This window comes from Dendropsophus ebraccatus, chromosome 12, assembly GCF_027789765.1.
Source record: "Dendropsophus ebraccatus isolate aDenEbr1 chromosome 12, aDenEbr1.pat, whole genome shotgun sequence".
Classification (NCBI taxonomy): domain Eukaryota; kingdom Metazoa; phylum Chordata; class Amphibia; order Anura; family Hylidae; genus Dendropsophus; species Dendropsophus ebraccatus.
In genome coordinates, this window is record NC_091465.1 from 7,298,160 (window position 1) to 7,317,986 (window position 19,827).

At 44.7% G+C, this 19,827-nt stretch overlaps 1 long non-coding RNA gene across 1 annotated transcript in view; it reads right to left on the reverse strand.

Annotated features, from left to right (window-relative positions):
- The window catches only part of LOC138770111 (uncharacterized), a 38,355-nt gene extending 19,926 nt beyond the window's left edge, over nucleotides 1–18,429 (reverse strand). Inside the window, exons 1-2 of the long non-coding RNA XR_011359397.1 lie at nucleotides 18,307–18,429; nucleotides 4,204–4,322 (exon numbers count right to left, since the gene is read on the reverse strand). This is a non-coding gene — a long non-coding RNA (uncharacterized lncRNA). The remainder of the gene's footprint in view (nucleotides 1–4,203; nucleotides 4,323–18,306) is intronic.
- Nucleotides 18,430–19,827: the final 1,398 nt, after the last annotated feature.

The window sequence follows — 19,827 nt, forward strand, 5'->3', positions numbered from 1 at the left end:
TTCTTTCATCCATGCAAGCAATGTTTTGACCTAAAGTGATATTGCCCTCATCCCTTCCATATCAGGGGTTCTCAGCACCCCTTAAGCTTACATTCTGCACATTTCGTCTCTTATGGTATTAAGGATTTCTTGGTGGTCCCTCCCCTCAAAAATGCGCAATAGGTCCTGCCCCCTCCATGACATCATTGGCATCTAGGCCCCGCTACATCTGCAACCATTGGAATGGGCAGACCTACAGGCCTAGGCACCGCCCCCTCTGATACGACTGTCACAGAGAGGAGGGGGGCTATGCCTCTAGGACGGCCCATTCTAATGACATCATGGAGGGGGCGGTACCTAGTTGCCAATGACGCCAATGTGGGCAGAGATATGGGGCACAATGGATGTTAAGACTTGCCCCTATGGCACATGCATTTCTGAGGGGAGAGACCACAAAGAAATCCTTTACACGGTAAGATATGGAATGTTAAGAATATTAATTTAGGAATAAAGCTGAGAACTCCTGATATGGAAAGGGGGGAAGGGGACAATATCACTTTAACAATACAGTTTCTGCAAGTAAATCAATGTTGCCTATGGGAACCAGTTGCAAAATGTATATTTTAAGTACTTTCAATAGCGTCAATTGTACAGATATCCCAGTAAAAGGAAAGTGAGTAGTAGAGAGAGGGTGCAGACCATGAAGGGAGATAATGTCTACCCTGCCATGGCAGCCGCAGCCGTATGCCCCGCCATGCATGGAGGATATTTAGATTGAAATCAGAGCCCATATCTTTTGTTTCTGGTCCATAAATCCGACCCAGATTTCTGTAAGCAAGATGTCTCCGGCTCCCTAAAGGTTTTAGTACAGAGTATTGTGCTAGGGAAAAAAAAAAAAAAAGAATTGTGGAAAGTCATTGATTTAAATTAGACAATTTAGTCCGTGACATTGGCGAGAAAATATGCTCTTCTTACAGCAACGAGACCGGAGGAATCGCTCTTTAGATGTTAAATCAAATTTTGCAATTTTTCTGGCAAATGAGGCATGCAAGCACATTATCAAAATCATGGCTTCCAAAATTAATCTGCCACTAAATAATTTATCATGCTGGTGATCTTACTGTAAATAAGCTAGAATAGGGGGATCACGTGGGGCCCCTGACAGACATTTATAGGCCCATAGCCTCAGCAATAAAGCACTTGCTTATCGGACTATATGAAAGACAGGCAATCACTAAAAAATAAAATGTATGGGGGGGGATGAGAAAGTCATTTGATACAAAATATTCATCTGCTTTCTGAACCGCAGTCCTTGGAAATACATTAGCAAGTTAAATGGAAGTGGAGTTACATCTACGTTTTCTAGAATAGGTCAAAGTTGTGTGAAGGATTTACTTTCTGTGGCTGCTGGAGTCAGCTACTTAGTACTGCATGGTGGGAAAACTTTATATAGTTCTCATAAAGATATAAAAGGGCAGAAGACCTTTCAGGTTATTCGGATGGGAGGGCCTCTGTTTGTCACGAAGCCGCCCGCGCACAAGGGCAGGGCGCCGCCCGCGCACAAGGGCAGGGCGCCGCCCGCGCACAAGGGCAGGGCGCCGCCCGCGCACAAGGGCAGGGCGCCGCCCGCGCACAAGGGCAGGGCGCCGCCCGCGCACAAGGGCAGGGCGCCGCCCGCGCACAAGGGCAGGGCGCCGCCCGCGCACAACCCAATTAAAAGCAAAGCACCACCCATGCATAGAAGCAGAGCATCGCCCACAAATAATTAGGAGCACAGAAACAGAAGAACCCTGCCCCCAAGGGGTCAGTATAAGCTGCAGGTGGACGGAATGCAAAAATTTCATCAGAAATTGCTCAATTTTAATTCCTATCAAAGCCAAACGGTTGGGCTGTCCAAGCATGATGTCCAGCTGGATGGCAGCAGGTTTGACACCACTGCCCAAAACCCTCTGACAAAACAGAATCAAGTCAGACTATATAGGAACAAATCCTTCTGTCAAGGGGAATGGCTCACAGATTTCAGATATATCCAGCAGGAAAAAAACAAAAAAATTATAATTTTATAAGGAATACAAGTATTTACTGAAACAGACATCTATTAAAAGGTAACCACAAATCACTGACAATTACATCATGGTCATTTATTAGTGTTTGCACAATTTTTTTTAACCACATAATAAGGTTTAAAAATTAAGTCAAACGTCGGAGAAAATTAAAAAAAAAAAAAAAAAAATAAAAGAAAATCCTGTAGCCCTTTAAATATTTTAGTGCCCTTGCCATCAGGACGGCTGGAGATGTGCTGCCGCAGCAATCGGGTGTTTGCGGAGACTGTGCATTTTTAAAACCACTTATCGGCTGAGAGATTCTCTGGCTTCAAAACATTTAATAGGATCTGACTGAAAAGGAACTTAACCCATATGTCAAAGCATCGCGCCAGAGAACTATTATATAATATTACAGCACATTACAGTGCATTGCTGTACACAGGGACGTTCTGGGGGCATCCGGTATTACATGTACGTGTCTATCAGAAGGGATGCTCAGTCACAAGAGAGAAATGCTGTTACTGATACATGGGGTCACAACAAGCAGAATATAGGAGTACAAAAAAAAAATTACTGTACATCAATATAATGCAAGTGAAAAGGGTGAAGCTAGGGCAAAAGAGGAGTAAAGAACAGGTAAAAGACATGACATGTGACAGTATGGGCCTTCAACTAACCCCCACTACCACAACTAAAGCTACCATGCTTGACTATAATAAATATATTTGTTTTTGTCTGAAAAATAAATGAACATGTAAATGTATTCTTTATATATATGTGTGTGTGTGTGTGTGTGTATATAAATGTATATATCTCTATGGCTGGGACTGCAAGGCGTTGCGTCCCTTGGATGTGTTTTGTCCTCATGTGACCCATATCGCCATGCAGCCTAAGGCCATGTTCCAACGTAGTAAGAGACCGGCCGTTCTGTGACCGGCTGGATAATCTTCATTGCTGATGAATTCCCTGCTGCATACAATGGAGAGTGCGGCCAGAGCCGCACGCTCCATTGTGTGAACTGAATAGCGGTCGCAGAAAACTGACATGTTCCTTTTTTGCGGTGCCGCTAGGGATCCCGGACGGAGTGTATACTATGTGTATGTATATATGCACTATGTTTATACACTCCGTCCGGAATTCCCTCAGATGCAGCTCTACGTAAGTACCGTAGTAATCACGGCCGTTGTTGCAAATAGTCAACAAAGTGCGTGATTACTTCGGTACTTATGTAGTATGAACATAGCCTAACAATGCTTTTTTATATATACATATATATATATATATATATATATATATATATATATATATATATATATATAATTTTATAATTAGTTAAAACTATGCTGCTTAAATGGTCATAATAAATAAAATTAAAAAAAAAAAACATAAAAAGTATATATATATATTTAATTTATTTAAGAATAAAAATTTGGCTTTGCAATATCCACGCCATTGGCTGTAGCGCAGTACATCTCTTCAGACGACAGCCCTGGATACCACAGAAAAAAATGATTTCCACAGACGAAACAAAACTTTCCAGCCAAGCAACACATGACATGCCTGTAACACTGGGGAGACTCTGTGTCCTTTATCTAGAGGAAAGTCATCATATACAATTGCTCCGACCTTTCCAGGTCAAGGCTTCAGGACTTACACCAGTTTCCCCTGGGGTTCCTAAAGTCATGTATCACTTTTACAAATGGATGCCACTGTCTCGATGATCTTCTCTATTGCACCTTGTCACACCAGTGGGACTTCCCAGCAGTCACTGCACTGGATTATTCCCTTTCATGACAAGATTCTTTTCCCGTTTCATTGCTCTATAGCAGCAGGAAACCTTCGAGCCTCCAGCTGTTGCAAAACTACAATTCCCATCATGCCTGGACAGTCGAAGCTAAAGATTTTGGCTGTCCAGGCATAATGGGAGTTGTAGTTTTGCAACAGCTAAGGGGGTCAAAGGTTCCCCCTCTCCTCTCTACAGCTAAGGAACCACATCATGGCTGGTTAGGTGGTCTTTCCACACAGGAGCGATCATCAACTTCACCATCAATGTGCTACAACCACAGCCATAACCTCGACTCCACAACATTAAACCAGGATGGTCCCTGAGGACACCAGATACACAGAGATACAGTAATATAAAGTATTTGGCGTTTCATAAGGGAAAGAAGTGAAATACCTCATTGGTGTTCCAACGATGCCTTTCTTTTGGTAAGCTTGAACATTTTGGTAGACATTCGAGCAGCTTCTTGGGTAGAAAGATCTTTACATGACTGCCGTTGCTGTTTCCATGATCATCTGACGGGAAAAAGCAAAAGGGATAAAAAGTTAACACAAGAAATATATTGGGGGGGGTGAAAATCTGGTAGAACCGGGATGAAAAGACTGTATTGTGGTCTAGTATAAAGGTTGGGCTATTGATCAAATTAATTAAATTTGCTCAGAATTTGAGAATCAATTCGATTTTAGTGCACTCTGATCTGCAGGGGGAGCAGTGGCATTCATGGCCAGGGTGTGTGATTAGGCTGGGTTCACACTACGATTTTGTACTCCGTTTTTTTTTTTTCATTTGTTTTTTTTCAAAAAATAGATGAAAACAGATGAAAAACAGATGGAAAAGAACGGATGCATTTAAGTGCATCAGTTTTGATCCGTTTTTCCATTGACTTTCATTATAAAATAAAAAAAGGATCAAAAAGGATACGTTTTTTAACGCACACAAAATGTAGCCAACCTTATTTTTGTGTCCGTTAAAAAAAAAACTGATCTTTTTTATAATGGAAGTCAATGGAAAAACGGATCAAAACGGATGCATTACGGATTAATGTTTTTTTCATCAGTTTTTTTGCAAAAAAACGGATGAAAAAAAATGATTGCAAACTCGTAGTGTGAGCCTTACCAGCAGCCTCCAGTTTGAACAGGGAGTCTGACCGAGCCCAGAGTGGAAAGCAGGTCAAAGCACCCCATGCTGGGCTGCCCACCTGCACCAAGGAGATCACCGCCACCCATTAAAGATCCAGCAGTGGACAGGCACTGAGGAGCCCCCGGGCAGGAGAAACCCACCACGCCTACCTAGTAACTAATACTACTACTACTCCCACTATTGATATAACTACTCCCAGTCCTGATACTACTACTCCCAACACTGCTGCTATGAATTGCTTTAAATGGGTACTTTTTTGCTGTTGTATACAATTTACACTGGGTTTACTCTGCGTTTTTGCAACTCGTTTTATTTATCCATTTTATGCAAAAAAAAAAATGGATGAAAAACAGAAGGAAAACAGGTGCATTTGTGTGCATCTGTTTGGTCCATTTTTCTATTGACTTCATTATTTCAAAAAAATAAAATGAAAACGCATCCAGTTTTTCTTTAGCGTACACAAACGTGGCTGACTGCACTTGTGTACGCTAAAAACATTTTGTGATTGTTTTTTCATAATGGAAGTCAATAGAAAAACGGATCAAAATGGATGCACACAAACATCAGTCTTTTCATCTGTTTTAGGCTATAAACAGACACACCGTAAAAGCAGCGTATTTACTGCTGCAATACGCAACAAATACGCAGCAGATTAGATCTAAATAACTTAACACAGCATCAAATCTGCTGCAGATCTGCTGCGTATACGGTGTGTGTGTGTTTGTACCCTAAGGGTGCATTCACACCTACAGGATCTGCAGCAGATCTGCAGCAGATTTGATGCTGTGTTCAGTTATTTAAATGAAATCTGCTGCAGAAAATCAGCTGCAGATTCTGTAGGTGTGAACGCACCATAAGGGTACAAACACACACACCGTATATGCAGCAGAAACGCAGCAGATCTGCAGCAGATTTGATGCTGTGTTCAGTTATTTAGATCCAATCTGCTGCGCATCTGCTGCGTATCGCAGCAGTAAATACGCTGCGTTTACGGTGTGTGTGTTTGTACCCTAATGCAAAAAAAAAAAACGGATTGCAAAAACGCAGTGTGCACCCAGCCTTAGGGTATGTTCACACTGAGCAAATGAGGCAGAATTCTGCGTCGGAGCTCTCTGCTGTGGAATCCCGCCTGCTTCACTGTCCGACCGCATCTCTATGGGACAGCTCGTGCCTCTGCTGGGGAAATTGCATGTGATTTGTATGTATAACGAGAGATTCTCATGGAATTGGATAGAATATAAAAAAATTAAAGGGGTGCTCTGGTGGGAAAAAAATATATAGTAGAAAATCACAAGCAATTTCATTATTATACACTCCCTTCAAGGAGCTTCTGTGAACCTTCACTCCTAATATGCAGGCTACTATGAAGAATCCCCGTATCCCGATTTACACTTTCCTATACGACAGGTACTCCAGTGAAAATCTTTTTCTTTCAAATCAACTGGTTTCAGAGCGTTATATAAATTCGTAGTTTATATGAAAAAAAACTGCAGTCTTCCAGTGCTTATCAGCTGCTGTATGTCCTGCAGGAAGTGGTGTTTTCTCTCTAGTCTGACACAGTGCTCTCTGCTGCCACCTCTGTCCATGTCAGGTACTGTCCAGAGCAGCTGCAAATCCCCATAGAAAACCTCTCCTGCTCTTCAGACTGGAGAGAATACACCACTTCCTGGGGGACCTACAGCAGCTGATAAAGTACTAGAAGACTGAAGATTTTAAGTAAAAAGATTTTCGCAGGAGTACCCCTTTAATGTCCTATAGTAAAGCGACCCCCTAGGCCGCAGTCGGGGCTGGATGCATCTTATCCACACTACCGGCATATGCACTATGTAAGGAGTGTAAATGGAGCATCATATAACCCCCAGTCGCCCATTACACAATGCAGGAGAATGCAGCCCGTATCTTAACTACACAAACTACTCCAACACTTTGATATTTAGAAGCTTAAATCATCGTAATTGCTTGTCAGGAAAAAAAAAAAGGCAAAATACCACAATTCCCAGAAAATGCCTGAAATACAAATATAATGGTTTTGATTACATTTTTTAATGGGACATTTATGTTGATTAAGTCTTTTAATAAACCCCCGTTATACATTGGGAGTAATAATTTCCCTGGTTGCTCACGCTGCGGATACTTAGTAATAGTGGATACTCCGACTTTTATTCCTCCTACTGTACTTAATTAAATATACAATACGGGGCGAACAGAGAACAGCAAATTGGAGGAATAATTAAAGTGACACCTCCGAATGCCGGTAAGGAGCGCGGTCGGAGCTTCACAGTCATTACGCGGCTTCTCTGCGCTTTATATCTCCACGCTGCAGCTGTATATAGATGTTAGAGGTCTGTGGTTGGGGTCTACAGAATTTTGGCGGCATCACGTACGTGTTTTTTGGGGGGAATTAGAACCAAGCCTGGGGCCGACTGCACAGGGAGAAAGATGCATTTAATGTAAACCCACCTTGCTTTATTGCACTTCCACTATAGACCAGGGTGAGAACATCCAGTCATGGGTGGCCTTAGAGTGCCCTCCAGCTACACTGTGGGACATATGCTATACGCAAATATATATATATATATATATATATATATATATATATATATATATATATATATATATATATATATATATATATATATATATACACACACATATATGCTTTATCTATAAACCTTTATCTATTACATGTGCCGGACATTGTACATACATCTGGTACAGACAAAACCCAAGAACCAGCATGTAGTGCAGACTAGATTCCCAGCTAAGTAAATACCAAGTGGCAGATAGTAAATGCAGCTTTGGATGTGACTGGAGAAAAGAACACTTAGGGTACAAACACACTCAGCATATACGCTGCGTATTTACTGCTGCGATATGCAGCATATACGCAGCAGATACGCAGCAGATTAGATCTAAATAACTGAACACAGCATCAAATTTGCTGCGTATCTGCTGCGTATATGCTGTGTGTGTTTGTACCCTAAGGATACAAACACACACAGCAGATACACAGCAGATTTGATACTGTGTTCAGTTATTTAGATCTAATCTGCTGCGTATCGCAGCAGTAAATACGCAGCGTATATGCCGTGTGTGTTTGTACCTTAAAGCTCAAAAAATCAACATATGTAGTTACATGTGGATCCCATACAGGTGTAACGTGTATAGTGAGGGATCATACAGGTGTACCATACATAGGGAGGGATCATACAGGTGTACTGTGCATAGTGAGGGATCATAGAGGTGTACTGTGTATAGAGAGGGATCATACAGGTGTACCGTGTATAGAGAGAGATCATACAGGTGTACCGTGTATAGTGAGGGATCATACAGGTGTCCTGTGTATAGTGAGGGATCATACAGGTGTCCTGTGTATAGTGAGGGATCATACAGGTGTCCTGTGTATAGTGAGGGATCATACAGGTGTCCTGTGTATAGTGAGGGATCATACAGGTGTCCTGTGTATAGTGAGGGATCATACAGGTGTCCTGTGTATAGTGAGGGATCATACAGGTGTCCTGTGTATAGTGAGGGATCATACAGGTGTACTGTGTATAGTGAGGGATTATACAGGTGTACTGTGCAGTGAGGGATTATACGGGTGTACTGTGCAGTGAGGGATTATACGGGTGTACTGTGCATAGTGAGGGATTATACATGTGTACTGTGCATAGTGAGGGATTATACATGTGTACTGTGCATAGTGAGGGATCATACAGGTGTACTGTGCATAGTGAGGGATCATACAGGTGTACTGTGCATAGTGAGGGATCATACAGGTGTACTGTGCATAGTGAGGGGTTATACATGTGTACTGTGCATAGTGAGGGATTATACGGGTGTACTGTGCATAGTGAGGGATTATACAGGTGTACTGTGTATAGTGAGGGATCATACAGGTGTACTGTGTATAGTGAGGGATTATACAGGTGTACTGTGCATAGTGAGGGATCATATAGGTGTACTGTGTATAGTGAGGGATCATACAGGTGTACTGTGCATAGTGAGGGATCATGTGAGTATGCTGGAGGACAGAGGAGAAGACATGGTCTACAGATTCTTTACAAGGAAACACTTTACGACCATGAATACAATTCTGACAGATCTGAGGTCTCACAAAACCCCGGGAATTGGACAGTAAATGCCATCTCCCATAGTCACTCGGGGGGGATCTATTGACCTGCACAGCCCAGCTCGTAAACAGAAAGAATAATCCTGATGTGTTCCAGGCAGACATTTACATGGAAGTCGAGGCAAGTTGTACTTTTCTTGTGGCGGGATGTGATGTGCGGCAGCCAGGAGAAGCCTCTGAGACCCCACATTAATTACAAACAATATGAAATCCCGGGTAATTTTATGGCTTTCTTCATGCTCTCTGCACTTTATATTCCCCAAGGAGCCAACATGGATCATAAAATTTTACTGCGCACCACACCAAATCAAAAATGATCTTTGTCATCCACAAGTCTTTTTTTTTTTTGTAAGTTTCCATATCCTCGGAGACTTCCAGACTGTATTTCTGAGCTTAGCTGTAAAGGCAGTGGATATCCACAAGCTACATCAAATGACCATGGAAAGACTGGCGGCTTCTATTAACACGCTGTTACCATGGAGCTATATGCAAAAGGAGAAGAGGGGGGAAAAGACTAAAAAAGCCGTCAATGGACCTTTCCCTCAGGCTGTCCTCAGGCACCTCTGATAAATACTTAAAGGGGTATCCAGGCCTAAAGCTGACCATATACACCAGATGTGTGTAGGCCAAACCCAACCCAATTTGGGTCATGAAGAATCAGCACTACAATTCCCATTACACCAGAAAAATAAAAGCTTTGACTGACCAGGCATGATGGGAAATGTAGTTTTTACAACAGCTGGTAAACAGGTTCCTCACCATTGGTCTAATGCAGGTATGGGGGAACCTTCGGCTCTCCAGCTGTTGCAAAACTACCACTCCCATCATGCCTAGAAAGCCAAGGCTTAGCTCACAGTTACTTGGCTAAAGAAGAAACTGTAGCAAACCCTCAGCTGTGGGAAGTATTGAATCTGTACAGGTTTCACTTAGGTGCCCTCTGACCTCTACTACGCTGACGGACAAAGAGTGAAGACAGTAAAGGTATCCATACTCCCAGGAGGACATTCATTCACGAGGGCTAAGCCGCTGCCAGACTCCTCAGCATGAACACCTAGGATCAAGCAATTGGAACCCAATATGTCCGATGATCCCTTCTGTTTGTTAGGAGGCCCTAAACACAGTCAGCAGGCTTCATCCCTTCTCCTACTGAGAACACATGCATGCTTGGCTGAGCCTTGAGGAGGTCAAGAATAAACGTAGACTAAACAGACGTCTTGCCAAAAGCTGCTGAAGGTGTATGAGCACCTTACAATCCTCTGTGTTTAGTTTTTTACCTCCAGGACACATCAAAGTCCTCTTTTTTCCTGTTGTCTGCCACAAAGCTCCTCAATATGAAGTTTCTGAAAATCCCTTCTGATAAAACTCGGCTCTCCCGGGATCTTCTCTCTGAAAGCCATCACCTTGCTGAGCGGCGAGCCTTCACAATCTCTGCCATTTTGGCATATTATCCGGCATTCAACAAGATAATTGCATAATTACTCTGGTATCTAACACACAGAGCGGTGTGACCTTTCCGATGATGCATGGCAATAGCACAGGGGGATTTATTCCCCCCTTATTTTTCACGGCAATTATTTCCTCCACAATAATAATAATAAAAAAAAAAACTCTCAAGACCTAAGAACGCCAAAAGGCAGAACGTGAGGAGGAGTCTCCCCTCAGACGCGAACGTCCCCTAGATGTGATGTATAATCACAGAGATGTATCACTGCATACAGAGACTGTAACTCCTATCATCTCCCTGCACTGGTATATAGTGCAGCCTTCCACAACCTAGGGCTAATGCTGCGTTTACACAGAACAATTATCGTTCAAATTTTCGCGATAACGATCGCATTTGAGCGATAATCGGCTCTTGTAAACACAGCAAACGATCAAGCGAAGAAATCAGAAGCGAGAAATCGTTAATTTTGATCTTTCAAAGTTCTCAAATCATCGTTGGTCGTTTGCTAAAAATTTGCAGATCGCTTCATGAACACAGTCTTTCACCACTTCACCCTACGTGCGATATAGGCTTAAGCGATCTTAAAACGATCGCAATAACAAGTTTTCCAAACAATATATCGTTCCATCTAAACGCTGATCGTTATAAAAAAACACATTGTTACTTCAAAATCGTTGGATTGGGGGAAATATCGTTCCGCGTACATGCAGCATAAGGGTGCCATTACACCAAGCGATTTTTTGATGACTAATGATAAACGATCTCAAATGACCATTATGGCAAACGACCCGAAACCGTTCGGCCAATTACACGGAACGATGATCGTTACTTATGGTTATTCTTACAGTCGTTTTGTCGCCGCTATTGCGTACGTTTCAGCTATGACTTATTACACCGAATGATGTGCAAACGATTTGTGAACGATAAAAATAGGCCCAAATTCTATCAAACAGCCAACTATTTCTTGTGGGCCGTTTAATTGTTGTTTGCTATTACACAAACTATTATCGTTTAAATCTGAACAATCTAACGATTTTTCAAACGATAATCGTCCCAAGTAATATGGCCCTAATGGTGTGTTAACACAGACAGATTATCTGACAGATTTGTAAAGCTAAAGCCAGGAATGGATTAAAAAAGATGAGAGATCTCAGTCTTTCCTTTATGACCTGTTTATAGTCTGTTCCAGGCTTCAATAATCTGTCAGATAATCTGTCAGTGTAAACACATCATTAGGTGCTGCTCTCACTATCAACTATGCCGGATCTGGACCGCTAATTGATCTGAATCTTCGGCCCTCCAGTTGTTGCAAAACTACAATTCCCATCATGTCTGGACAGCCAAAGTATACGCTTTGGCTGTCCAGACATGGAGGGACTTGTAGTTTTGCAAGAGCTGGAGGGGCGTATGTTCCCCACACATGACAAAGCCATAGAGAGCCTAAGATTGCTACATAGGAGAATGCAATCTATTTTCCTTTATTTTCAGTCATTTGTTGTTTTTACGCCACACTTTTCTCAAATCAATGAAAGACTGCTGCACTTGGCCTCAATTTTTAGAATATGAACACAGCCTTAGTTACTCAACCTGGAGGACCTATGAGCAAATACAACTTTATTTTACATAGTTCAATTCCATATCCAAGCATTATCTCTTAGCAATGTTCTCATATTACGTACGCTGTGTTACAATCAGTGGCTATCCTAAGATAATCGGAAAGGTTTCTGCTACTCAATACACAGGGGATTCACCATAAAAATCACTTTCATCTGACTTCAATAGGACATGAGGAAAAAACAATGATTTTCCAAAAAGCGTTTGTCTCCCCGCCCCCTTCCCCCCCCCCAATTCACTTAATGTACATCTACCTACCACATCTGCTGGAAGTTTGCTCCAAGCATCTACAACTCATTAAGTAACATTTCTAACAAGGCTCTTGACTTGCCCCTAATACCCCGCCCCCCCCCCCCCCCATTGTGCCCCCTGTCCTCATGATTAGCTTCCTCCCTCCTGAACCTTGTTTACCCTTTTAGGCTGGGTTCACACTACATATATTTCAGTCAGTATTGTGGTCCTCATATTGCAACCAAAACCAGGAGTGGATTAAAAACACAGAAAGGCTCTGTTCACACAATGGTGAAATTGAGTGGATGGCCGCCATTTAATGGCAAATATTTGCTGTTATTTTAGAATAACGGCTGTTATATTGAAATAATGGCCGTTATTTACTGTTATATAGCGGCCATCCACTCAATTTCATCATTGTGTGAACAGATCCTGTGTTTTTAATCCACTCCTGGTTTTGGTTGCAATATGAGGACCACAATACTGACTGAAATATACGTAGTGTGAACCCAGCCTCAATGTATGTAATGGTTTCCATCATCATGCCAAGGAACATTCCCCTTTTCAGTGAACGTGCGCCTATTTTCCTACTGATCGGTCAGAGGCAGCTACTGGAACGTGTTCTTATATTCCAATCTGTTTCTATTTACTGATTGTACATTTTTTTCACTTTATTTTTAGTACATTATTATGGGGGCAGCAATCTTGCCTGAGCTGCTCTAAACAAGACTTAGACATACACTTTACAGCGGCCTTATGGACATAGGAACAATACACTGGTGCTGACCCTATTGACCTGTATGGGAAATGTTTTCTAGGCATGATCCGTGACCTGTACGTAAGTTGTTCTATGGGAGGGAGGATAAAGAGGAACCTATGCCTGATGAAGAGGTGGATTGCTCGAAACACATAGCTGAATGAATCTTTTACACCAGAACGTAGAGTCAGTGTCCAGAAACCCAGTGCTGGATCAGTAATCCAGACATTAGACTCCTGGGTCAGACGGAATACACCAAGGAAGCCACCGTTTCTTTCCACTTTTTCTAAGTGCTAATCTTGTCGACAAAACTCTGGGTCTGGTTACCAAAAGGTGGCGGACTGCAATCCCACTGACACTTTAGGCTCTGAATAGTACAACCTCATTGGGTGAGCATGTGTACTGGGTACCCATGTTTGCGGCTATCTCACAGATCATTTTCCTGCACAGGCATCACCTATTGCTTTTTTCTTTTATATCTAACTATTTTAAATTGTCTGGGTCCCATCTGATCTAAATATATAGGCGACATCTCTCGCGACACAGTGTAATCCTGTCTGTGATGACGGCGAGGAAACGGCAGAGAAGTCACCTTATTCTTACACCTAGTGGCCAGAATGAAAAACTGCAAGATTTCAGGACTGTATCAGAATACACATAGTAAAATGGAAACTTAGGGGGAAATTATTTCTTATAAAATTTGTTTAATATTATGATCTAGGGGTTAAGTTAAAATTTTATTCCGATGATAAATTCCCTTTAAGTGGCTGATAACAGCAGACAACAGCTTCTATCCAAACGCACAGGTTTAGTGGGTATAAACAGCATTTTACAATGAAATCCTCATCGGCCCACAATGGTGAAGTGTGAGCATTCATGTATCCCTGTCACAATGCATTCACACCCCATGATACATTTATGGATATATTTAGACCACAACATGTGCATGGATTTCTGCAAATGCACAGGACAGGCAAAGAAATGGCAGTGACAGGTCTGCTGTGTGTCAATTCACCCTGAATAAGTTCAGAATTTTTGCGCACTAACCTCCAAAGCCCAACACTATGCACAACACTGGGTATCAACATAGCCTGGAGCGTCCCTTTAAATTACTTATGCCATTGTGAAGGACTCGTGCTAAAACTGACGTACACAGAAGTCCCACAGCACACGGTTGCTATACGTGCTACACACACACACCATCTATTCACAGCTTGTGTAGAAACCAACAAGCGGTGTAACGTTTTGAAGAAAAAGGCGAATTCGAAATACATGTCTGTGCAAAAAAGTATGGCTACAAGCTCCTCTCCCCGCTCTACGTCAGCACCGGAGCCGAGACGGCTGACCGGCATTAAACAATCCGCTTTGCGATATTCCGATTGGTTCATAAAACGGCATCATTTAAGGTAATTAACAAAATGCCAAAGCAGATCTCTATCAGTGTGGACGGTTCCGATACTGAGCCATGTATAAATAATTGATATTAATGGGGAGCAGGCAGGACTGACACAAGGCAGCTGATGACTGAGGAAAGGGATTCCCTGGTTTGCATTCAGCACCTTGGACAGCGACCAGAAAAATCTCCACACACTGGGCTCTATGGAGGAGGAGGACAAGGTGCTAAGAGCTGCTGAGGCAACAACTACAACTCCCAGCATGCCATGACAACATACTGAGGGTTGTAGTTCTGCAACAGCTGGGGACCACAGGTCTAAGGACAAGGGGGATCCTCACTTGGATCTGGCTCAATTCTGCTACAAAACTACAATCCCATGCATTTACATCCAGCACCTTGGACAGCAACCAGCAAAAAAATGGAGCTCTGACCTGCTAATGCAAAACTACAACACCTCAGCATGCTGGGAGTTGTAGTTTTGCAACAGCCGTTAGGCCACAGGTTGAAAGACGTAGGGGATTCCGCTATAAGACTACAACAACCAGCATGCATTTACACTCCAGACATTGGAAGAGAGGTCTAGGTGCAAGAATCAAACCAACCCGCTGATTTAATGGGGATCCTGCTGTAAAACTACAACAACCAGAACGCATTTACATTCAGCAACTAGACACAGGAAGAAAGGACGAGGTGCAAGAATGAAACAACACACTGATTCAAAACTACATCTCCTAGCGTGCATTTACACTCAGCACATTGGACAGTAACCAGGAAAGTCTCTACACACTGAGCTCTATACAGCAGACGGATACATTGCCGCTTGTTGGAATGGACCTCTAACCTGCTAATCCAAGACTACAACTCCCAGCAGCTGCAAGCTGCCAGGCCACACGGAGTTGTAGTTCTATAAAACCCAGGGAGGCATAGGTTGAAGGACAAGCCTACAATCAGACTAGAGCTCAAACTTGCTGCAAAACTACAACTCCCAGCATGCCCCGACTACTACCTGCCAAAGCAACTTCTCCCACAGCACTACCAGCTTAGGAGTAAGGTCTATAGGATTAACTATTACTTCCCCTTCCTTTATAACACACCAGTGTATGACAGGGAACGCGCACACAATAAGGACGCTTCCCAAAACTACCTACAACCTCTAATGCTATAGATATGGTATTCACTTGCATTAAAACGCAGATGAGAGAGGAGGGGGGTCATGAAATTCACCGACACACACCAAAGCTAAAAAAAAAATCAGGGGTGTCAGGTGTTGTCTGATGTCTGCTCTGAGGCACATAAGGGGGCTGTCTGCTGAGTTTGTGACTAACCTAAGAGAATTTGTGACCCTAATTTTTAGGGGTCACCAACCCAAAATGCTAAACTTTTTAAAACCGGTGCAAATATATATAAAAAGAAAAAAAAAGGATAATTATTTTGCGGTGGCGAGCGGCCCTGCTGTTTTATTTCACTGCATCGTCACCACCTCATTGATTTACTAGACATGTTAGGAGCACCTACTGACGTAAGGAAGGAGCAAAGCGGAATCTTAACTCTTTCTTTGGCGCAGTCGGCTCACCTGCAGTCCTGAGAGACCAGACTAAAAGCAGCTCTGCTACATCTCAGAAGTGTAGGTCAGTGTGTTAGAACGCTTATTACGTGGACCGCGGACCCGTCTTCAGCGGCGCTGTCTACTACCTTAATCTGCATATTAAATTATTAATTTTGGTGGAAACCTATATATCTGTATAGGACACTCGGGAAGGTTCGGGGTTACCGCGGCGATCTCAGTAAACGCTCAGCTGACGACCAGACACGTAACCACACAATCCAAACAAATACAACAAAATCACCTGAATAGCAAATCTAAAAATTAAACAAAAAAATAGAAATAAAAATTACTTATTACTTTCCAACCCAATCACCCTCCTCCTCCATTACACTTCAGAACCAGAGACACCTGAATACACCAGAGCAAGTCCCTACTCCATCACACGCCGCTACCAAGTCGCCCAACGTGCCAATTAAAATATACTTTGTGGTATCCGAAGTTAAAATGCAAATGTGCCATTTTTCTGGGAAAAGAGAGAGAGAGAGAGAGAGAGAGAGAGAGAGAGAGAGAGCATTTGGGGGGAAAAAACCTAATCAGCATGTCTATGGTGGAAGCGTCTTGATAGTGCATCACTACCCCCTTGTGGATTTGAGATATATTGTTTCCTGAGATGATCGAATTATCTTTTTTTTTTTTTTTTTTTTATCGTGCATGCTTTAGATTGATTAAAAAGAAAAAAAACGTATGGGGTGACGGCGTTGCGAAAGGATGCAACGTAGAAATAAAAAAAATGTCTGCAAAAAAAAAACACAAGTATAAAAATGGAAACATAAATGGTCTGCAGAAAAATAATTCTATAGTAATTAACGTAATTAATAAATTTGGGTCTGGCGATACAATGTAGTAACCCGACCCCCCCCCCTCCTAGAATACAAGGGCCCCCTATACCCTGACGCAGACAAGGATGATGGTTGTGTAATTTTATATACACAGGTTGATCCGCTACAGATGATACTAAGAGGTTCGCTTTATGGCAACGTAAAAATAAACATTGAAAAAATAAAACCGTAATTTTTTTATCACTGGGGTCCGGTGGCGGAGCAGAGGCGGCAGCGTTCAGGAATATTCCACAGTAAATCCCGGCCGGCCGGAGCCCACAGAGCTGCCATGTGCTGCTGTTTTGCAGCGTGTAGTAAACTTGATGCTCATTTTGTGGAAAGTTTGCTGGATTATAGGAGACGGATGTAAGCAGCTGACGCCCCCCTCTAGTACAGAGACCACTCACATGCCAGGGATCACCTGCTGGGCATGACTAGTGTAGCCCCCATATACCACAGCTCAATACCAATGAATGACCCCCCACCCCCAGTGCCATGATGGAGCCGACGAGCAGGTGGGTGACCATTTACCATACTTTCCAGGTGGCTGCCGCCGGCTCGGGTTGCTTAAAGGTCCTTCCACCAGGTTATTCATTGACATGACGGAGACGAGCCGATGAGGAGGAGAATGATGGTGGTTGTTGTTGTTGTCCAATGAGCCAATATCAGATACACCCCGATTATAGGTGCCGGCCGAGGAACCATGCCAGGGGCCCCCTGCCTGAGTGTTACAGGAGCCCGGGCAGGAGCGCAGGTCAGAGAGGGGAGGACGGGGGGCAAAGGTGTCCGATGGGGGGGGGATCTACGATAGGAAATAAGGATGGAACACAAGACGTCCTGGGGGGTAAATAAGGGGGGTAAATAAGGGGGTGGGGGGAAGTTTAGGGGGAAAGAAAAAAAAAGGAAGAGCAGGGAGGCGATGACCCGGAGGTGACCCGGCGGAGGCGACCCTCACCCCAGCAGGAGGATGCCCAGAGCTGACCCCTGGCTGTCACCCCAATATGTAGTCAGCCCCCCTCAGCTTGGGCAGGAGACCCCGTGCTGGCAGTGTGTCGGGGGGGTGACAGCTCCAGCTCCCCCCCAGCCTCCTGCTCCTCAATGTGTCCAAGTGTGAGGGGAGCGGTGTCAGTAAAGTGTGCCCACTCCTCCTGCTGCTGCCGCTGCCTCCTCACACACAGCCCTCCCCTTCTCCTCCCCGCCGCCTCTCTCCCCTCACACCCGCCTGTCTCCTCACAGCCCTCCCGGCTCCCTCACTCCGCACACACACACATCCCTCCTCCTCCCCCCGCTCGCCTCACGTCTCCCGGACCCGGAGAGCACGCCGTTCCCCACACAAAGTCTTAACGTTCCGCGCTCTTTACCTTCCGGCTTGTTCTCGGCAGCCATTTCCCCTCCGCGCGCCACATCCTCTCCTCCTCGCCACCGGTAACAACCAAAGCGCGCTCCCGCGGCCGGACAAGATGGGCGGGGCACAGTGGGCCGTCCAGGCCACGCCCACCTCCAACTGGAGCCTTAGCACGCAGCCACGCCAGTCACAATGATTGACTCGCCCGAGAGCCAATCAACGGCCTAGCAGGAGATGCGTTTGACGTCACGGGCCTTGCTGTCTCGTCAAGGTACGCCCTCGCCATAGTGCCCTTCGGCCACGCCCTCGTGAAGAAACCCCATTGGCTGAGGCTGGGGACGCCCCTTCAACCCCTAAACAAATGTGGTGATTGGTCGGCGTGGAATAGAGTTCGCACGACGGAGCCAATCGCGGCTGGAGAGCGCCGGCGAGACGATAGGTATTGGTTGGAGACGGGGAAGAGGCGGGAAGGAGGCGGAGTCAGAAGGGAGGCTTCGACCAACTGCGGTGCGGGACGGGGTTTGTCGGGGCTGGGGAGCTGTCATGGCCGCGCCCTCTCTCGGAGCTGTCACACGTGAAACGCTGCGAGGTCGGGCTGTCCCCGCTGCCCCGGTCACACGACACGTTCCCCGGCGTGCCGCCCTCAGAGCCCGCGGGGGGAGCAGCGTCTCCGGGGCGCGCACTTTACTCCACAGCGGTGACCTCCACGGTCCTGTCTGGGTCCGGACACCGAGTGGGACGATCCCCCCGCCCCGTCTCCTCTCCCGGCGTGGCCGCTCACGTGTGTGTCCCCTGCACCGTGCACAATAACCGCAGGGGGCGTCTGTGCTGCCAGGAAACCGCAGAGCCACCGCGCAGTGTGAGCGGTCACCAAGTGCGGGGGAGCCCGGAGATCTGAGCGGGTGGTGGGGGCGCTGCTACTGCTGGAGGACTACAACTCCCATCATCCCCGCCGCTAGAGACATGAGAGCAGTGTCACCCTTGTGGCTCCATACAATCCTCCTGTCCCATCATGTGCAGCAGCCGGGGGGCCTGATGGGAGTTATGGGGCTGCAATAGCTGATCCTTAAAGGGATTCTCCTCCTCCTGTATGTAGCGGCCAGGACCCGCCTCCTGCTCTTACATCACTGTCAGCCGCTATGATGTCATCCTGCTCTTACATCACTGTCAGCCGCTATGATGTCATCCTGCTCTTACATCACTGTCAGGCGCTATGATGTTATCCTGCTCTTACATCACTGTCAGCCGCTATGATGTCTTCCTGCTCTTACATCACTGTCAGCCGCTATGATGTCTTCCTGCTCTTACATCACTGTCAGCCGCTATGATGTCTTCCTGCTCTTACATCACTGTCAGCCGCTATGATGTCATCCTGATCTTACACTGCTCTTACACTTACATCTCCACACTGCACACACAGGTGATATAATTAGTGCTGCAGCTCCCCAGCATTAATGGCAGTTGGAAGCCTTAGCAATCAATAGGATTACTACTTTCATTTTCATAGGGAGCTGGAATTTCACTGGTTGCTAGGGCA